The sequence below is a fragment of the Erinaceus europaeus genome, chromosome 3 (assembly GCF_950295315.1).
Source record: "Erinaceus europaeus chromosome 3, mEriEur2.1, whole genome shotgun sequence".
Classification (NCBI taxonomy): domain Eukaryota; kingdom Metazoa; phylum Chordata; class Mammalia; order Eulipotyphla; family Erinaceidae; genus Erinaceus; species Erinaceus europaeus.
In genome coordinates, this window is record NC_080164.1 from 31348407 (window position 1) to 31368715 (window position 20309).

At 47.9% G+C, this 20309-nt stretch overlaps 1 long non-coding RNA gene across 1 annotated transcript in view; it reads left to right on the forward strand.

The window, feature by feature from the left end:
• The window catches only part of LOC132537649 (uncharacterized), a 32980-nt gene that overhangs the window by 3098 nt on the left and 9573 nt on the right, over positions 1 to 20309 (forward strand). The gene's annotated exons all lie outside the window — the stretch shown is intronic.

Here is a 20309-nt window from a genome sequence, read left to right on the forward strand (position 1 = left end):
GTCTGTCCACAAAGGCCCCTGTGGGTGCAGCACAGCATCTTCAGGGCCTCTGGAAGGGGTGAGTGAGAAGGGTGTGAAGGGGAGAGAAATCATTCCCCCAGCACAATCAGAGCTCCAGCTTGCTGTTGGGAGTACTGTTTCTCTCAGGAGTAGCAGAGCAGGGCAGCCTGGGAGGCTGAGCTAGTTGTTCTTTTGTCTTGTGTCACGCGTCTCTTGGGACCCCTGCTGGAGATTGAGCCTCACTTCCTTGGGGCCTCCAGCTACCATCCTTGTGGGGGCAACAGGTTCGTCTCACAGATGGTACAGACAGGAGAGGGCCTAACAGATCCTGTTCCTGGGGTGGGGATGGGGGATGGCTGAGGCCTTGGGAACAGGGGGACAAGGGGAGGTTGGAGACACTTGACTTCTGCCTTGGGCACCCACAGCCCCTCCCACAGAGTCTGGACTTGACTGAAGGCCCGAGGGATCTGCCCCAAACTCTGTTTTACCTCCCAGGTATCAGCAATCCAGAGTTTCTTACTCTACTTCCTGCCTCAATGCATGTCCAGAACGGTGGTTCTGAGATAGAGCTGGTCTCTGTAGACAGCCCACAGGCACAATCCTACCACCATTTCTTGTTTTGCGTTGTATTTATTTATTTACTTACTTACTTATGTGTCATCTGCAGGGCTTCACTGTTCCTTTTCCGGGGGGGGGGAGAGAAAGAGAGAGACCACAGCACTGAAATGTCCTTCAATGTATTTGGAGGGCCAGGCTGGAAGCAGCAGTGTGTACATGGGGCAGCAGCACACTAGCCAAGGGAGCTCTTTCGCCGGCCCTGCTGTGACTTGTTTGAAGGGCTTTGCTAGGGGCTCCCCTAGCGAACCAGTAAACACTCCATTGTGTTTACTTCTTAACTCTTCCCCATGGTGATGGGAAGTTATTGCTTATTTACCTCTGTCTGTTTTCCTCGACTAAAACAGAAACTCCAGAAGCATGAGGATCCTGTTTATCTTTTCTCTCTCTCTTTTTAATTTTTTAAAAAAAATTTTGGACAGAGACAGAAATTGAAAGGGAAAGAGAGAGAGAGAGGCACCAGGTGGTTGCAGACCTGGCTAAGGGTATACATAGCCATGTGCAAGGACTTGAGTTCTAGTCCTGATTCTCCATCCGCAGGGGGGAAGCTTCAAAAGCTGTGAAGAAAATACTTTAGGCATCTCTCTGTCTCTCTCCCTCTCCTCTTGACTTTTCTCTGTCCTATCAAAAAAAGTGTGTGTGTGTGTGTGTGTGTGTGTGTGTGTGTGTGTGTGTGTGTTTAAGGAGGTCTCGAAACTTTACATCAGGCTCAACCTGACGCTGTTGACTGGCTACGGAAGAAGGGCAAACGCTAGAAGAAGAAGAAGAAGGGGAAGAATGGCCGACAGTAATGTGTGCGTTCACTGGAGCACACTCCTGTTTATTTGTAGTGTCTCCAGCTGCTTTTGCACAACGACCACAGACAGAGATGAGTAGTAATAGCAGAGAGCCTCGATGGCCCACAGAGCTGATCAGGGCCTGGTGTTAAGAGTTTGGGTGCCTTTCAGTTACGTGAGCTTGAGCAAGTCCCTGCCCTTTCTGGGCTCTAACTTTCTCTCGGAGGGAGGGCACCGTGGGGCACAGGGAGATATAACACCTGACAGGATAACTAGCTTGCCAAGCTCATGGCCCAGACTCGAACCCTGGCACCACACAGGAGATGTACCTCTGTCTCTGTCCCTCTCTGGAAGCCTCTTGTCTCTGGTCAGAATGGTCCTGGGAGCCTGTTGTGGCATCCAGGGCTGGGGAAGGGGAGCATGGAGTCAGGCTCCTAAGAGATGATAGGCTAATACCAAGATGTTCCCTGGCTAATACCAAGATGTTCCCTGGCCTGACTGGAGAAACCCAATGTGAAGAGATGCATTTTGATTTGTCCTTCTCACAAAGGACTTAAATGCTGCTTTGTTTGTTTGTTTGCTTGCTTGCTTGTTTTGTTCTTATTTTTTATTATCTTTATTTATTTACTGAATAGAAAGAATAAGAAATTGAGAGGGGAGATAGATAGGAAGAGAGACAAAGAAACACCTGCAGTCCTGCTTCACTACTCACAAAGCTTACCCCCTGCAGGTGGGGACTGGGGGTTTGAACCTGAGTCCTTATGCATTGTACCATGTGCCACCACCTGGCCCCTTTTCTCATTCTTTCTTTTTCTCCTTCTGCTCTCTTTCTCCTCCTCCTCCTTCTTCTATTTATTTATTTATTTATTTATTTATTTATTTATTTATTTTGCCTCCAGGGTTATTGCTAGGGCTTGATGTCAGGAATCCACTACTCCTGGAGGCTGCTTCCCATTTTGTTGCCTTTGTTGTTGTCCTTGTCGTGGTTGTTATTATTGCTGTTATAGCTGTTGTTGGATAGGGCAGAGAGAAATCAAGAGAGGAGGTGAAGACAGAGAGGAGGAGAGAAAGATAGACACCTGCAGACCTACTTTACCGCCCGGGAAACGAGCCCCCTGCAGGTGGGGATCGGGGGCTTGAACCGGGATCTTTATGCCCATCCTTGCACTTTGTGCCATGTGCGCTTGTCCCGCTGCGCTACCACCCAGCTCCCTCCTTTTTATAGCATACTGCTTAGCTCTGGCTTATGGTGGTGCAGGGGACTGAACCTGGGAGATAGAAGAGCCTTAAGCATGAGTCTTTTTACATAACCATTATGCTATTTCTCTCCAGCTTATAAAGAATGGCACCCTCCTGACCCTCCTAGCACTCTACCTCCCCCAAGTGACCCCCACCCATTTACCATGGCTCTTGATTTCAGGCCTCCTGACCACAGGAGTAGGTTCTCCTCTCTGCCTCTCTGTTCCTGGTGGAGCCCCCAACCATCTAAGATGGCACATGAAAGGACAGAAACGCCCCCAGCATCTCTCGCACATATTGGTGGGGAGGCCTCCCTGCAGCCCCTCCTCCTCTAGAGAGGGCAGGAAAGGAAGAGTCCGTGGCCTGTTTTATCTCATCCATCCACCAGATCAGCCATTCCTGAAATAGTCACAAATCCAATTCTATTCTTCCTGTGTGTGTGCAAAACAGCCATCATCTGGGAGTTTAACTTTCCAACTCCAGTTTCCTCAGAGTGGAGGAGGGGCCCTGATTAATTCCGCATCCTTGTGGGTTTCCACAGTCTTTGTGACGTGGGAGCCCAGAGGAAGTTCCCTGGCTTGTTGGTTCCAGATGGTCGTCTCTGGGGCTTCGATTACTCAGGGTCTCATCATCAAAACTGACATCTTCCTTTCTTTCTTGCACCCTGGGTTTCTCTCACACAAACTTTTGCCCTTTTCTTTCTTATTTGAGAAGACAGATAAATTGAGAGAAGAGAGAGAGAGAGAGAGAGAGAGAGAGAGAGCCCTGCAGTACTGCTTCACCACTCATGAAACCTTTCCCCTGCTGATTGGGACAGGGGGGCTTGAAGCCAGGTCCTTACTCACTGTAATGTTTGAGCTCGACCAGGTGCACCATCACGTGGTCCCTCTCACAGATCTGACAGCGAGCCTTCCCCAAAACCATGTTGGGAGGTCAAAACCCCACTGGATGCAGAATGTTCAGGGAAGGCTGCCTTCTCAGTTGACCTGGACTCCGTGGATCAAATCTATCTGCCCTTTCCCCCAAGTTAGCCCACACTCTGCAGCAATCTCTGGTGTTTTGTCACTTCCCCCAGGCTCCGCAAGGTGAGACAGAATTAAATAGTGACAGCAGCTGGCTGGGTGGGGATCAACCTCAAGCCAGCCTACAGGTCTGTTTTGCTCCACCATGTATTTGTCTTTGTGTGTTTAACTGCGTGTGTTGCCAGTGTTTAAAACTTGAGGAGGTATTTTACCCAAAACTCTGGCTTTTCTGTTCCTCTTGAAAACTTGGAAACCAAGGCAGCCCAGGGCCCCAAGTGTCTGGAGCCAAAAGGCAGTGCCCCCTATGGGTGGCACAAGGGTTTCCATCCCCCTAGTTACCTGCAGCCCCTATCTGCCTAGGGAGTGACCCTCGCTCTGCTTTCCCTGCTATGGCCCTAGGACCTCAGGGGTCGCTGGAGGCAGCAGGGCACAGAAGAAGGAGCATCAAGCTCAGTGCCCATAACTTGCCCTGTAACTTGGAGCAGTAGGGTAGAACATCTGTGCAACATTAGTGGAGGCCTCACCAGAGGGTGGGGCAGATCAGGCTCCCGGGCAGCACCCAAGCCTGTGCCCCCTGGCCCAGGAAGCAGTACTCAGAGTCTGTCTGTTGGGATTCTGCTTGTTTTACCACTGGAGTTTTCTCAGGGTGTCTGTACCTGCATGTTTGCTCCCAGTGAATTTCTCATTCTCTTCCTCTTCCTCTTCCTCTTCTTCTTCCTCCTCCTCCTCCTCCTCTTCCTCCTCTTCCTTTTAATTCTTCTTTCCTCCTCCTTTTCTCCCTCTTCCTCCTTCTTCTTCCTTCTTCTTTCTCTTCCTCTTCTTCTCTCCTTCTCCCCTTCATTTCATCCAGAGTGAGAGATACAGAGGGAGAAACAGAGAGAGAAAGAGAGATGCTACAGCACTGCTCCACAGCTCGTGCATATTCCCCCATGCAGGTTCTCCCCGTGTGATAGCCGGGGCTTCAAACCCAGGTCCTCATGCATGGTAAAGTGTGTGCTCCACCGGGTGAGTCATCTCCCAGGCCCGGCAGTGCCTAGACTTTTAAATTTCCTGTGCCCCCACTACCACAGTTTGCTGCCTTCCTCTGAACTGCTTATTCCAACATTACTTTTGGAGAGGGGACACCTGGGTGCCCAGACTTTCTTAGTAGGAAAGTGGTGTGACGGGCAGATGGGGGGGTGTTTGCATGTGTACCTGGCTCTTTCTAGAGACTAGTGGGGTGAAGACAGAACAAGGTCAGCACACCGTGCTCTGGGCCCACCTTGCGCTGTTGGTCACCTGACAGCCACTTCATGTGCCAGGGCGCCAGCCTGCTGCTGTGTTGGGGGAATGAATGAGCCTCCCCCTCCCACCCTAGAGTTCAGGAGCTTCAGTGAGGCAGTGTCTTTCCCCGTGAGGGCCAGCCCACAGCCTCGGTTAATATTTCCTAGTTAGAAGATTATAGAAATGAAACACTACAAAATTGTGATAAGGATGGCAAAATTCCCCCAGAACCCCATCTCACCAGAAACAGCCTGTGGTTGTGTGGGAATTTTTTTTTTTTTTTTTAACCAGTGCACTACTCAGCTTTTGGTGGTGTAGGGGATTGAACCTGGGACTTTGGAGCCTCAGACATGAAAATCTCTTTGCATAACCATTATGCTATCTCCCCCACCCAGACTTTTTTTTGTTTACTTTTGTTTACTTCTGTTTTCTTTCTTTCTTTCTTTCTTTTTTCTTTTTTTTTTATCTCTAGGACATGTTCATGTGCAGTGTCTCCACTCCTAGCTGTCTTTTTTTACATAGAGACAGGAAGAGGGAGTGATGCCACAACACCAGAGCTTCTCCAGAGTACTCCCATGGGGAGTTCTGGGGTCTCGAACCTGGGTTGTTCACATGGCAAGCCCCCCACCCCAACACACACACACACACACACACACACACACAGACACGCACACACACACACACACACACCACCCTTTCTAGTTTTTTTATTATTTGACCTGGCATAGTTTGCTGTGGTGTTTCAATGTTTCTGGGAGAAAGAAATACACAGACTGGAGCTTTGACTCCAGCCCTTTCTCTTAGACTATTCAGACACAGAGGAGGATTCGACTGTAGACTTCTGCCTCCCAGCAGTTCCCAGTTTGATTAGAGAGATAAGACAGGCAGCTAAATAGAGCCTAAAGAGACAGACCTGATGGTCACATGCAGTGGATGTTGTGGACGAGATGCCAGGCCAGGGAAAGGGTCAAAACCGAGGGAGTCTGAGCCCACATGACCGTGACGCCTCATTCTGGTGGCTTGTTCATTTTCACAAACGGGCCCCATGGGGGTGAGACACTAATGGCTGTGAGACTGTGGAAACTCCCCATACCGCAGTCTCAATTTTTTAAATAAAACTGATTGAAAAAAAGCACTTCTATTAAAAAATAATACCACCAGGCGATAAGGCTATATGGCAAGTGATTTGTAGAGTTTCAACTTGCCTCAGTCCTCGGGCTCTCAGTACCAGGGGCTCACAATTTGGAACCCCAAGCATAACCCCCTTCTCTGAGCACCTGATGCTTCCAGTTACAAGAGGAGGAGATTGCAGGGGCTCCCATCTGGCCACTGCTCCTCATCCTCCTATGGTAGGACTAGATCTTTTTCCTCTCTCCTCTCTTCTCCTCTCTCTTCTCTCCTCTCCTCTCCTTCTTTCTGTTGAAGGGGAGAGAGCAGCTAACTGGGGCCATTCTCCACTTCCCTCCATGGGGTTCTAGACTGACTTATGCGGCCAGGTGGTGGTGCACTGGGTTAAGTGCATATAGTACCCAGCACAAGGACCCTTGAAAGGATCCCTGTTCGAGCCTCCAGCTTCCCACCTGCGGGGGGGGGGGGGGGGTAGCTTCACAAGTGGTGAAGCAGGGCTGAAAGTATTTTTCTATCTCCCACTCCTCTCTCAATTTTTCTCTGTCCTATCCAATAAAAATGGGAAAAATGTCTGCCAGAATCAGTGGATTCTCAAGCCCCAGTGATAACCCTGGAGGCAGAAAAGGAGAAGAAAGAAGAAGGGAGAGGAGGAGAAGAAAAAAGACTAAAATCTAGACTGACTTTTACATCGAAGAATCACAAAGAGAGTCAGTCATGTTTCAGGGAAATGAGTATTTATTGGAAGAAAGTAAGGACAGAAAAGAAGAAGAAAGTACAAGCCATGTAGTGTGTAGACAGACAGACAGACAGACAGACAGAGAGAAAGGGGGTGGGTGGCCCTGTGCTTCCTCATCTTTCCAGCTTTATAGTCCCTTCCACTACCTGCATTTTATGGCTTTTTGCAGGCAGGTAGGAAGGGAGTGCTGGAGCAGGACACGCAGATGCAGACACACTGGCCAATCTGGCCCTGCCTCTGGTCCCTTAGGGAGAAGTGCTGCTTTCCCTAACTGCCCTCCAACCCTTCCTTCCTCCCTCCCTTCCTTCCTTCCTTCTTCCCTCCCTCCCTCCCTCCCTCCCTCCCTCCCTCCCTCCCTCCCTCCTTTCCTCCCTTTCTTCCTTCCTTTTGAAAAGAGAAATAAAGAGGGGGAGAGAAGACACCTGCAGACCTGCTTTGCCATTCATGAAGCTTCCCTCCCCTGCAGTTGGGGGTGGGAGTTTGAATTCAGGTCCTTGCACATAGTAATGTGTGTCCTCAACAGAGTGTACCACAGCCTGTCCCATAGCACTGTATCTTTAGCCTCAGAAATTCTGTGACAGAAAGAACAATTAACCGACATTCATCTCTTGGTTTATTTTTTCTTTGTGATGAGAGTCCTTTGGATATCTCTTTCTTTGTCTCTGTCTCTCAATGGAGAGAGAGATCAAAGTATTTCTTGGCCATATCCAATGGCAGGCATTAAACCTGGAGCCGCACACATGCATAGACTTCATTCTGTCTGCTGTGTCACCTCCCAGTCCCCTATCTCCATCATTGCAGACTCCCAGCTTCCTTTGCCAGCTCCATGGAGGGCTCTGCTGGCAACAGTTGTGCTTACATGTTTGTTTCTAGGTCTCTACGGAAAAGCCGTGGAGAAGTCCAAGGCCAGAGTCAATGTAAATAGGAGCAGCCAACTACCTACCACTCGGAGCCCTGGGGCCTGCCAGGCTTTGGAGTTGAGGCCCACCGATCTGGAAAAGGCTCTACACACAGCTCCCTGAAGTCAGATCCAGAGTCTGGCTTTTGACACACACACACACACACACACACACACACCCTCCCATCACACACACACACACACACACACACACCCTCCCATCACACACACACACACACACACACACACACACACACACACACACACACACACACACACTTCCTGTCAACCATCCTCCGCCTCAGGTCTTCCTGGAAAATCGCTTGAGGAGCACTGGTGACCCAGGGAACTGAACCTGGAGAAGCCTTCTTCCTTCTGGTTCCTTCCCCCAGACATGTGTTTATGAAGGTCTCTACAAACAACTGTTTGGGAAAGTTGAAATAGGAAACAGAGTCCCAGCTGAGTGTCTAGGTTACATGGGAGTCTAAAAAAAATGACACTCATTTCCTTTGAGGTTGCCAGGCATGGAGGGCCTGCTCGGATGCGCACTTCCGGTAGATGGCTCAGCTCTCCTCACCTCCGCTTCTCTGCTCTTGCAAGGAAGCCAGCTCCTGAAGGAGGGGTATGTGGGGAGCCCCTGGACCAGCTTTATGCTCCCTCAACCCCAAGACTTTCCCAGGTCAGGATCAGTTTCAGTCTGCTGAAGTGAAAATGCCATTTTTTTAGACGGACAAGACATTCCCTGGCTCTTTCATGGAGGGTGTGTGTGTGTGTGTGTGTGTGTGTGTGTGTGTTTCTGCTATTATGACTGGTTTTCTTTTTTTTTTTTTTGTCATTATTACATAAAAGAGTTTCATATGAGGCAGAAAGGAGAAAGAGATGGAGGTAGAGAAAGATGGAGATAGACAGGAGATCCAGAGCTGCGCTCAGGTATATGCAATACCAGGGATCAAACTGGGCACCTCAGGCACGAGAGTCAGATGTTCTGCCAGTTGAGCTATTTTCCCAGCTGCAACTGTTCTTTTGAAGCACGTAGTTCAATTGCCTTAATTAAGCTCACTCATTAATTAATTAATTAATTAATTCATTCATTCATTCATTCATTCGTTTTGTTTTTACCAGACCACTGCTCAGTCCTGGCTTCTGATGGTGGCTAGGATTAAAATTGGGACCTTTGGTGGCTCAGGCATAAAAGTCTTTTTGCGGGAGTTGGGCTGTAGCTCAGAGGGTTAAGCGCAGGTGGCGCAAAGCACAAGGTCGGCATAAGGATCCTGATTCGAGCCCCTGGCTCCCCACCTGCAGGGGAGTCGCTTCACAAGTGGTGAAGCAGGTCTGCAGGTGTCTGTCTTTCTCTCCCCCTCTCTGTCTTCCCCTCCTCTCTCCATTTCTCTCTGTCCTATCTAACAATGACAACATCAATAACAATAATAACTACAACAACAACAAAAAACAACAAGGACAACAAAAGAGAAAATAAATAAATAAAATATTTTTTTAAAAAGTCTTTTGCATCACCATTATGCTGTCTCCTCAGGTTTAGCATATTCATTTCTGGGCAATCATCACTGCCATCCATTGCAGGCACTTGCCCTTCACCTAAATAAGAATTCTCTGCTGTCATTAAACACTCGTTCCAGATACCCCTTCCTCTTAGACTTTGGTGAGTCTACTTTCCATCTCTGCATCTCAGAATTTGAGATGCCTCAATTAAGTGGAATCATACAATATTTGCTACTGTTTTTGGCCTCATTCACTTGCCATAATGTTTTCAAACTTCCATCTTGTGTTACTAGCACATATTAGGAAGTGACACCCATCCCTCGGTATGGCTGAGCAATGTTTCATTTCATGCAAATACCCTGTTTTGTGCAGCACTGGAGATGGCACAGTGGATAAAGTGTTGGACTCTCAAGCATGAGATCCTGACTTCAATCTCCAGCACTGCATGTGCCAGAGAGATTCTCTGGTTCTCCCTCTCTTCCATTAATTAATAAACAAAATCTTACTTAATTTTTTAATTGTCTTTATTTATGTATTGGATAGACTCAGCCAGAATTTGAGAGGGAAGGGCATGATAGAGAGGGAAAGAGACAGAGAGACACTTGTAACCCTGCTTCACCACTCATGAAGGGGGACCACTGTAAGTCCCCCTATAGGTGGGGACTGGGGGCTTGAACCTGGGTCCTTCGGCATTGTAGCATGTGCACTCAATTAGGTGTGCCACCATCAGGCCCCTAACATACTTTTTATAATGCCACGTTTTGTTTATTCCTTCAACTGTTCCTGCACACGACTGGTTGTATCCATCTCTTGACTAGTAAAAAGAATGCTACCATGAACAGTGGAACTAGGGATTGAACCTGGAGCCTCACACATATCAAGCACATACTCTTCCTGTTAAACTTCTGCCACCAGAGAAAGAAGAGGAAAGAGAAACTAGAGCATCACTCTGGCACATGCAATGGTACGAACCAAATTTTGTCTTACTTTCTGCTTCACAGTGAGGTCATTTAACCAGGTGCACCACCACCTGGCCCCTTCATTTCTGTTTTAGTCCACTCCTTCCTTAATGTTCTTTTTCAGTGACACCCATTTATGTATTTATTTATTTGTTTATTTATTTTTACAACACAAATAAGCTGAGACTATTCCAAATCTTAAATCTTTTTTTTTTTTTTGCTTAATAATCCAAGATTCAAATAATTTATCTCTTTTTGCATTTTTGTCCAGCAGCTAGACAGGCCCAGACTGTCCCTTCAACACTGCTCAGACATCTGCTCAGCTAAATATCCAAATCTATTGTGCACACATCTTCCAAGACACAGCAGAACATGGGCACAGTCCAGCTAAGCTCACTAGCGATCTGATGCTGGTTTACAAAATTCTTAGGATTTCAGCCGAGGGGGTTTGGGCGACGGCGCACCTGGCCGAGCAGACACATTCCGGCGCTCAAGGACCCTGGTCTCCCATCTGCAGAGAGGAAGCTTCACAAGCAGTGCTACAGGCGTCTCTCTCTATCTCCTTCACAAGCAGTGCTACAGGCGTCTCTCTCTATCTCCTTCTTCCCCTCAATTTCTCTTTGTCTCTATCCAAAATAAATAAATGAATAACAAATAAGTTGAAATAAAATAGAAGAGGTATCAGGGGTATAGTTTCACACCACATCCACCACCAACATCCTTCATATTCCCCACCCTCTTCTCACCCACCATCACCACTGCAGTTCTCATAAAGTCTGAGAGATATTGTGGATGCTTTTTTTTTTTGGCAAGTTCATATGCTTTAATCATTTATAGTCCACATATAAGCAAAACCATATGCCAGGTTAAAAAATATATTTTCCTGGTTAGTCCTTTCTATTGTGTGAGAGACCAGAGCACTGTTCTCTCATGTATGGCATTTTATTTGTGTTTGTCTTTCTTGTTTTTATTGGTGCTGAGGTAGAACCCAGGTCTCACGCATGAAAGGCGGATGGTTTTCATTTGAGTCATTTCCCAACCCCCTCAGCTGAGGTCTTTCTTGCTTTATAACAAGAACCACGTTTGCCCATTTCTGTCTGAAACCTCACCAAACTGGCTTTCACCAACCCTATTTCTACCAATGTTCTGTTCAGGATCACTCACTATATTCTAGAAGACTCGGACTTGGCCTGTTATCCTCTCCTTTCTTTCTGAGCCCTCACCAGGACCATACTTATCTGCCATACTGTTGGGGCTGGGGAGACAGCATAATGGTTTTGCAAAATAAAATAAAAAAAGAAAAACTCATGTTTAGTAAATCAATATTAAATCACTAATAAAAAATAAAATAAAGATGGGATAGACAGCATAATGGTTATGCAAAGAGACCCTCATGCCTGAGGCTCCAAAGTTCCAAGTTCAATTCCACACACCACCATAAGCCAGAGCTGAGCAGTGCTCTGGTCTCCTTCTCTGTATCTCTCTCTCTCTCTCTCTTTCATTAAAATAAATAAATTTAGGGAGTCGGTTGGTAGCACAGCGGGTTAAGCGCACATGGCACAAAGCGCAAGGACAGGAGTAAGGATCCCGGTTCGAGCCCCGGGCTCCCCACCTGCAGGGGAGTCACTTCACAAGCGATGAAGCAGGTCTGCAGGTGTCTGTCTTTCTCTCCCCTTCTCTGTCTTCCCCTCCTCTCTCCATTTCTCTCTGTCCTATCCAACACAACAGCATCAATAACAACAACAATAATAACTATAACAATAAAACAACAAGGGCAACAAAAGGGAATAAATAAATAAAATTTTTTTAAATAAAATAAATAGATAAATAAATTAAAAATATCTTCCATACTGTTAACTCACCCTAACTTTCTTTCAGCATCTTCCCATTGCCCAGTCCCAAAGATGCCTCCACAATTGTCAGTATTTCTTACAGCTGCACCCTACCTTTTTGTACCCCACTTTTGGGTTGGGGTTCTGTCTTTCCCATGGCTTGATGGAAACAGGAGAGGTTCAAGTCCACAGCCAGTCTGACAATGTCAGGGGGCAAGGGACAGCCACGGCCTCTTCTTCCTGAGCCCAGTGCTCCTGCCTTGCCCCCCCATCAAGCTTAGGTCCAGATCCCCTCTGTGATCCTTTGCCCAACACTCCCGGAGCCCCCTGCATACCCACCTGGCCTCCTGCCCACCTCGGCCTACCTGTGCAGCCCCACACTCCCGCCTGTACCCATCACTGCTGGGGCCAGAACCTTCAGGGCCTGATGGATTTCAGTGGGTACAGTCCCATCATCCAGGTGGAACGACAAGTATGGACATTCACTAGTAGTTTTGGGAAAGGAGAGAAAACTCGAACCAGCTTTACTGCACAAAATGTGACACATTTGAAGGAGACTTGGTGAAGCTAGCCCCCAGCACCTATAAGGGTGGTCCAATTATTAAAAAAAAGAAGAAAGAAAGAAAGGAAGGAAGGAAGGAAGGAAGGAAGGAAGGAAGGAAGGAAAGAAGAAAAAGAAACGGGGGGGTGTTGTACAAAACTTTTTTTTTTTTACTTTTTTCATTATCTGCAGAAAGAAAATGAGAGTGAAAAGGGAGGAAGCGAAGGGTAGAGAGACAACCTGCAGCACTGCTTCACTGCTAATGAAGCTTCCCCTCCTATAGGTGGGGGCTGGTGGGTTGAACTTGGGTCCTTGTGCACTCTACCAGATACACTACTGCCCAGCCCACCGAGATTCAGCTCGCAGTCTCAGACTGAACAACCCTGCCAACAGCTTTGACCTTGGATCTCTAGCCTCCAGACCAGAGGGACAGGTGATGGGTTTCTGTGGTTGCTGTCTGTGTTCCTCCTTTGGGCAACTTGGTCAAACCCATGCTGCCGGCCACTTGGTTTGAAGGACCCCAGGAGGGGCACCACTGATCATCTTGCTCTCCCCTCTCCCCAAGTGATACCCCCCTCCAGGTGGCATTTTGTGACCCTTCCTGTAACTCTCAGGGATGGCGGAAGGAAAGGTCATTACTACAAGTGTTTGTTTGGAGGGAGGAGTACTCAGGTGGGAGGGAGCCTGAATCCCTCAAATATGGGACTCAAGCCAGGCTATGTATGTGTTGGGTGGGGGATCCAAATATGGGACTCAAGCCAGGCTATGTATGTGTTGGGTGGGGGATCCAAATATGGGACTCAAGCCAGGCTATGTATGTGTTGGGTGGGGGATCCAAATATGGGACTCAAGCCAGGCTATGTATGTGTTGGGAGGGGGATCCAAATATGGGACTCAAGCCAGGCTATGTATGTGTTGGGGGGGGGGGATCCACTTAGATCCCATGCTAGAGAGCTGAGCAGACCTCAGGGACCCTGCAACCGCAAGGCTGACAGAGGAAGGACATCAGCAAAGCAGTGAAGTGGCCATGAAGCCTGCAGTGTGATTATTGCTTCCTGCAGGGCGCTGGTTGCCTCCCTTGGGGGTACGGGTGTGGCTCCCTCCCTGGAAAACCTCCCAGACACGTGCATCCTGCACAGCTGGGCTCAGAGTGCTTCCTCTCAATTGTTTGAAGGGGAGTAAATATGCAAGATGGGGAGTAAATATGGAAAAAGCCGCAGGGTTGTGGGCCAGCCCCCCCTTGACCAGGGGAGGTCCCCAGGCTGTGGAAGACATAGCCCACCCTGCCCATGGCCTAATGCAGCCTGTAGCTCCAAAATGACTGAGGACCCCTCCTCTCGTGATGTGGGGGTGCCTCGCCCTCCTTTGAGCCCTTACCATCAAGGTGAGGTCTGTTAAGTTAAACCCGGTAGGACAGTGCTCCCCTCACTGCCTATAGTCATGTGGGGGGCCTGGGAAGGACTTAGAAGGGAGACTGGATGGAAGAGCTGAGTAAGAGAGACAGGCCTCATTGCCCCATTTGCCACAGAGCTGCCACACTGGGCTTCCATTCTGGTTTCCCTGGGCATGTGACAGGGGTTCCTTGCAGAAGATGCATGAAAACTCGTGAGAATCAAACCTGTCTCTGCCTTCCTGCCCATACCTTGGGTTACTCCTGCCACCAACCCACTCTTTTCCCTCTCAGGGGTGCTTGGCATACTCTCATCCTGGTGAGGTTTGGGGAGCCCAGTCTCAGTGTTTCCACCCCCAAAACCCTCCCCATGTAGTAGAGACCCACACTCAGTTCTGTTGCTGCATATTTCATTGTCACTGGGTAGAAGCTTACAGCAGGCAGAATGTGAGTTTGAAGACAGACAGCCCAAGTCTTGGAGGTGGTGGCTATCAGTCCCACTTCAAACAGAAGAGAGGCCATGGAGTCACAGGGCAGCTCCCCACGCTGGGAACTGGGGGCATGTGGTCTTCGAAGACCTATCAATCAGAGTCTAAGAGTCTTAAGTGACCAGGGGCAAATGGGGGGCCCTTCAGCTCCTCCCCAGTACCTTCCACAATGCCGATGCTTCCTCTGTGCTGTTTGTAGGACTGTATATGCAGAAAGAGAGAGAGAGAGCAAAAGAGACCTCAGCACTGAAGCTTCTGTCAATGTAGTGGGGGCCATCCTTGAACCTGGCTCACACACATATGATAAAGAGTGCACTATCCAGGTGAACTATTTGCCGGACCTTTTATACTGCTCTGAAATGTTTATTATACCCTACTGCCTACTCGCCCCTTCTTCCAGTGAAAATCTCAAACATTCCATGCCTACAAGAAAAAAAAAAAAAGACTCCAGGCCCCTGGAGCTAGGTGTGGCATGTCATTGAGTCCTAGACAAGGTGCTGTGAGCAGAAATGATTGGTGCCACTTCTGGAGCCCATGTCCCTTCCCATCTTCTGCGTCTTCCCGGATGGCTAGAATTGCAGCACAATGGCTGAGTTGAAGCAGCCACCTTGAGCTGTGAGGACAAGAAACATGCCCTGAGGATGAGAGACTAAAAGATGGTTTCAAATCATGTTTGAACTAGTGGACCTGAAGTAACAGCAATATCTATGACTTTCGATTTTCCCTGAACGGAGAGAGCATGGTTTCCATTATATTGTTTTCACCATCAGCTCACAGTACGTGTGTTTTGATTTTATCCATTCTGTTAAAATCCCCCTTCCCTTAGGAGCATAACAAAAATCTAGGCAGTGACTTTCCACTGAGGCCAATAATACTTCCCCTTTTAAAAACAATTCTAAAAATCACCTCTTTCAGGTCCCAGATTGGCCCTCTCCAGGGAATGCCAAGGTCACTTTTGATCCAACTCATGCCCAGATCAGGCCTGGGTTAGGGAACTGCTCAGACCCCAGCTTTCCAGAGAGGAAGGTCCCACTAGTGACTGCTGAGTGAGGCATCTGACCCAGGCCACATGCAGGGCAGGGTCAGAGAGGAAAGGCTTCCTGGAAGGAAGGGCTGGGGTCAGCCACCAGGCACTGGGCAGCCTCTGACTGGGGAGCAGACTTCCTCTGGAGGGGCCAGCACGTGTTCTGTAGACAGCCTGTGTTCCAGGGGCAGAAGACACCCCAGCAAAGCTCCAAACATGGCCATGCTGGAGAAGTCAAGCGGCCAACAAACGGCCCTCGCTGGAAAAAACCTTATGTCTGTATGAGAGAGGCCAGAGGCTGGGGATACTCGGTTGGAATTTTTTTATTTTTTTATTTTTTTATTTTTTTAAAGATTTTATTTATTTATTCATGAAGAGAGAAGGAGAGAGAGAGAGAGAGAGAAAGAACCAGACATTACTCTGGTACATGTGCTGCCAGGGATTGAACTCAGGACCTCATGCTTCAGAGTCTGATGTTTTATCCACCGCGCCACCTCCTGGACCACATTTTTTTAATTTTTTATTTGTAAAAAGGAAACACTGACAAAAACCATAGGATAAGAGGGGTACAACTACACACAGTTCCCACCACTGGAACTCCGTATCCCATCTCCTCCCCTGATAGCTTTCCTATTCTTTATCTCTCTGGGAGTATGGACCCAGGGTCATTATGGGGTGCAGAAGGTGGCAGGTCTGGTTTCTGTAATTGCTTCCCCTCTGAACATGGCAGTTGACAGATCGATCCGTACTCCCACCCTGTCTCTGGGGCGGGGTTCTGGGGAAGCGGGGCTCCAGGACACATCGGTAAGGTCGTCTACCCAGGGAAGTCAGGTCGGCATTTAGGAACGAAAAAGTAGAGCCAGGTGGTTGTACATCTGGAAGAGCACATATGTTACCTAGGCACAAGGACTGAGGTTCAAGCTCCTGGTCCCTGTCTGGAAGGTGGTGGGGGAAGCCTCATGAGCAATGAAGAGCTGTAGGACTCTCTCTCTCTCCTGTTCAATTTCTCTCTGTTTCTATGCAAAAAAAAAATGTGTCTTTTTAAAAAGAAATTTTAGGGGCGGGGGCAGATAGAGTAATGGTTATGCAAAGAGACTCTCGTGCCTGAGACTCCGAAGTCCCAGGTTCAGTCCCCCACACCACAATAAGCCCGAGTTGTATAGTGCTCTGGTATTTGCCTCTGTGTCTGTCTCTCTCTGCATCTCTCTCAAAAATAAAGTAAATACAATAAAAAGAAAGAAAGAAATTTTAGAAAGTTCGAAACAGAAAAGAAGCAGCTCTTGAGGGCTAGATGGTGGTGCTACGCACCTGGTTGAGTACACATGTTGCCGTGTGCAAGGATCCAGGTTCAAGCCCCTGGTTCCCATCAGCAGAGGGAAAGTTTTGTGAGTGGTGAAGCAGTGCTGCAGATCTCTCTCCTTCTCTATCTTCCCCTTCTTAACAACTTCTATCCAATTAGTAAGTAAAGAAAAAGATTAAGATTAAAAGAGAAAATAAAAGAAGGAAAAAGAAGAGACAGGTCTTCTACTAGTGGGGATGAAATTTTGCATTTTTTTGCATTTTTCCTTTATTCCTATCTGTATTGCTTCTAATTTCTTTAGAGCCTAATTGCTTATTCCTGTCATTTCTAAAGAAGCACTTACGTGATTTTTTTTTTTTTTTGCCTCCAGGGTTATCGCTGGGACTCAGTGCCTGCACTATGAATCCACTGCTCCTGGAGGCTATTTTTTACCTTTCCTTACTCTTGTTGTTTATCATTGTTGTTATTATTTTTGTTGTCATTGCTGTTGTTGTTGGATAAGATATAGAGAAATGTAGAGAGGAGAGGAAGACAGAGGGGGAAAGAAAGATAGATACCTGCAGACCTGCTTCACCACTTGTGAAGGGACCCCCCTCCCCGCAGGTAGGGAGCTGGGGGCTTGAACCAGGATCATTACTCTGTTCCTTGAGCTTTATGCCACATGCATTTAACCCACTGTGCTATTGCCCGGCTCTCTGGCTTAGTGATTCTTTGTTGTTGTCGTTGTTGTAGTTATTATTGTTGTTGTTATTGATGCCATTATTGTTGGATAGGACAGAGAGAAATGGAGAGAGGAGGGGAAGACAGAGAGGGGGAGTGAAAGATAAGCACCTGAAGACCTGCTTCACCGACTGTGAAACGACTCCCCTGCAGGCGGGGAGCCGGTGGCTCGAACCAGGATCCTTATGCCGGTCTTTGCGCTTCGCACCACATGTGCTTAACCCACTGCACTATTGCCCGACTCCCCAGGCATAGTGATTCTTAAACCTCTCCCTCGTGTGTGTGTAGCTGGCATCTGTGCGTGTGTGGTTTCACTGCTCCTGCTCTGCTTTTCCATTTTCAAGAGGTGGGCAAAGAGGAAGAGAGACAACACAGCACCAGAGCTTCCTCAGGTCCTGCAGCAGCTCCCATGTAGAGCTGGGATTCAAACTTGGGTGGTGAGTGTGACTAGGCATGTGACCTGACCAGTATGTTATCTTTTCAGGCCTAAGTGAGATTCCTTCAAATCCGGAACTCTCAAAGCATTTGTTGGATTTCATTAAAGTAACCGGATGTGTCAAACCAGTTAATACAGAGATTGACTGCTGATACACTTTAAACATAACCCTGTTATTTAAGGTGTCACTTACAGGTATTTGGATGAAGATCACTTAACTATTTGTTCTCTTAAATATTTTAGTTATTTACTTATCAGATAGAGACAGAGAGAAACGGAGGTGAAAAGGGGAGACAGAGATGGAGAGAGACACTTGCTGCACAGCAAGTGAATGGTAAGGCTCCTCCCCTACAGGTGGGGACTAGGGCTTTGAATCTGAGTCCTTGCACGTTGTGCCCGGTGTGCTTAACCTGCCGCGCACTGCTTAGCCCCTGTCGTTGTGCATTGTAACATCTACACTCTACTGAGTGTGCCACTATCCAGCCCCCCCTCCTTTATGAAGGGTATTGATGGTTTGCAGTCAACTGTAAAGTGCATTTGTACATGTGTAACATTTCTCAGTTTTCTGCATAATAGTCTAACCACCTCTAGGTCCTCCTCTGGCTCATGTTCCAGGACCTAGATCCCCCCACCCCCACCCAGAGTCTTACTGTGGTGCAGACACCAGACCCAGTCCAAGGTCTGCTCTGTGTTTTCCCTTCTTATTTTTCAACTTCGGTCTATGAGTGAGATCATCCCATATTCATCCTTCTCTTTCTGGTTTATCTCACCCATCTCTCTTTTCAAGAGTGAGTACAGAATATGTTTGCTTATGTAACAAGATTTAGAAATTGATTGTGTTTTTAAGAAATCACCTACAAAAAAAAATAATAAAACTGCCTACAAAGGTGTATTTGTTTGTTTAAAAAAGGAAAAGAGTAAGGAAGAAAGAAAAGGAAGAAAGAAAGAAAGAAAGAAAGAAAGAAAGAAAGAGGAAGGAAGGAAGAAGGAAGAAAGAAAAAGAGAGAAAGATGCACCAGCCATTAAAATAAAGGCCCAGGGAAGTCTAGAACTAGCCTTCTCTGAGAACAAGACTTGTTGCCAAACTATGCTGCTGGTCAGACAACAGTCCCTGGTGAGAAAAGCTTTGGGGAGTCCAGTGTGAGGAAGACTCCCCTTTGGGGGGGGGAGTGCTGGATTGGATGTAGGCTGCTCCGGGGCCTAGGGGCCTAGTAGTGAGGTCAGGGGTCATCTCTGTCCCCAGGGAAGGACCCTGCACTGCCCCACCTCTCACCCCAGGGAATCCATGACCAGGAGTCCAGTCCTGTACTTAGTGTTTCCAGTATTTTTTTCCTGTGGAGTCAGAGGGAGGCTGCTGTGTGGGGTGTAGGCCTGGGACTTCAGTGAAACCAGGTAGTCAGAATGGTCATTCAGAGAGCACAGGAGATGCACCGTGGGTCCCTAATAGGGAAAAGACTCAAGGGAGTGTCTTTGTTTCCTCCCACATTCATCTTATTGTTGTACATTTTAGTCTGGCCTTCCCTAAGAAAGGTCAATGAGGGAGTCGGGCCATAGTGCAGCAGATTAAGTGCAGGTGGCACAAAGCACAAGGACCAGCGTAAGGATCCCGGTTTGAGCCCCCGACTCCCCACCCGCAGGGAAGTCACTTCAGAAGCGGTGAGGCAGGTCTGCAGGTGTCTATCTTTCTCTCCCCCTCTCTGTCTTCCCCTCCTCTCTCCATTTCTCTCTGTCCTATCCAACAATGATGACATCAATAACAATATTAACTACAACAATAAAACAATAAGGGCAACAAAAGGGAGTAAATAAAAAGAGAGAGTAAGAAAGGCCAATGATCTCTGAACTGTGGGGGGTTTTGATGGCAAGGATTCCCCCACGTTGGGCACTTCACTGATGAGGTACTTTGCAACTTGAAGAGATAAATGCCACACTGGGGCTGGGTGGTGGCTTACCTGGTACAGTGCACATGTTACCATGTGTGAGGAGCCAGGGTCAAAGCCCCAGTGGAGCAGTGCTGCAGGTGTCCCTTCTCTCTCTTTCCCTCTTTCTCTCCCTTTCCATGTCTCTTTGTTTTTCACCATCTTTTTTTTTTTTTTTTTTTTAAAGACACTGGAAGTGGTGGAGTTGAGGAGGCACCAAGCTCCCGTGGGAACCCTAGTAAGGAAAAAAAAAAAAAAGAATTAAATAGCACTCCTAACACATGGTGCCTGGTGCTGCCCTCAGTGGCCCTAGAAAGCCCAGACCACCATCCCACAGCCCCCGAGGGCCCTGCTGGAGTGATGTTCAAAGCCAACCAGCATCCAAGCTAGACAGAAGGAGCCAGGGTTCCAAAATACCCCATCGTGAGTCTTCTGCTGCAGATTGTCTGCACATGTTGAGAAGGGACACAGCGTGGGCAGGAGTGACCTTCTGCCATGTGGGCGAAGGAGGGACCAATGTCAA